This window comes from Oratosquilla oratoria, chromosome 29, assembly GCF_046742065.1.
Source record: "Oratosquilla oratoria isolate Oo_2021 chromosome 29, ASM4674206v1, whole genome shotgun sequence".
NCBI classification, from domain to species: domain Eukaryota; kingdom Metazoa; phylum Arthropoda; class Malacostraca; order Stomatopoda; family Squillidae; genus Oratosquilla; species Oratosquilla oratoria.
Window position 1 is genome coordinate 32,689,223 of NC_134805.1, and position 1,486 is coordinate 32,690,708.

A 1,486-nucleotide genomic window follows, 5' to 3' on the forward strand; every position below is an offset into this window, starting at 1 on the left:
GTAAGTACACACGCTTAGAGGCAACAACCCTCTATGAGTAGAATACACACACACAAGCATATTACAAACAAAAATAACTACATGCACAAACATCAACATAAACATTTTCTTCTACTGAAATTATTTTCATTTCTAACTTTCTCCCCTACTACATCTTCTCATTTCAGTTTACCTACCACTAAAATTATTTCCAATTTCTCTACCTTTCCCTACGACTAAGCCTCCTACTCATTTTCTAACTTTTTTGGATGAGGATAAGAAGAATGAATGCCCCTACGTAACCTCACGGTTACACGTATTAATCCCAGCCTCCAACCCCAAGTCTCGTGCCCACCCCTCCAAAGCCACAACACCACGAAATAAATATCCCTAATCGCCCGGTGGCGGAAGCCCTCTTTTATGCACACCTATCTTTTCATTTTCATACAGACTTCTCTTACCCTCCTACAACTACTGATTCCGCACGAGCGGGTGGTCTGTCCTAGGTAGTCCATAGTCCTCTCCAGCAAGTCGCTTCGGACGCAATCCTCTCCAGCAAGTCACCTCGGACGCAGTTATCTCTAGCAATTCGTCTCGGGAACATCTCCAAGTTTCTAGTGGCCCTTCGCACTCAGCCCACGACACTTGAAGGCCCTCACCCAGGACCTTCCCTCCTGTGGTCCTTAACTCTCAGCCCACGACACTTGAAGAGGCCCTCACTCAGGACCTTCCCTCTACGAACCCTCGTCCGTGACCTCCGAGCCTAGTAGTCATTAAATCTTGGGTGCCCTAGTGTTATTGTGATTTTTATTTCCCTGGCTTGTCCGAACCTAACCACAACAGATTGACAACATTCTTCTCCCCTGGGATCAGAGACAGTTTCGGCCACACATTCTTTTCATATTGATTTTTCTTATCCCGACTGTCCCATTCACAGATAAAGCAACAAAATTTTGTGTAACCCAGCTACATTCCAAGTAAAATAGCCACAACCTTTAGGTCACCATAGATATTTTATGTTCTTCACACTTAATTTTTTGCAATAGAAGCTTCATACTTTCATATGTTTCCTTCGTGTTAGCTGCATGGGCCAGAGGAACAGAAGGGAACTTATTTCTATTGTAGAGCAAAACAGCTTTCAGGCTCAATTTTGAAGCTTCAATACACAAGTGCCACTTATTCCTGTCATATTTATGGTTCAGTTCCTCCACAACAGAATATATATAATTGCAAAACACCACACCATCATCAAGTGAGGAAAACTGCTCAACATTACAATGTCGCTTACGATAACAACTAACTTTGAATTCTTTCTGGAGAAGATTTCAGCCCTCTAACCTGGAAGCAAGAAGTTCAGATTATTTTCTTGACAAGTTTAAATCCCACACAAGATCATTCAGATCTCCCCGACTCAATAAATGTGGTTCACTTGAAGAACAGATTGGCTGAAAGTGTATGTCTTCTGTTTCTTTTTCCACAATCTACTCACTTGACTCAACATCATTTA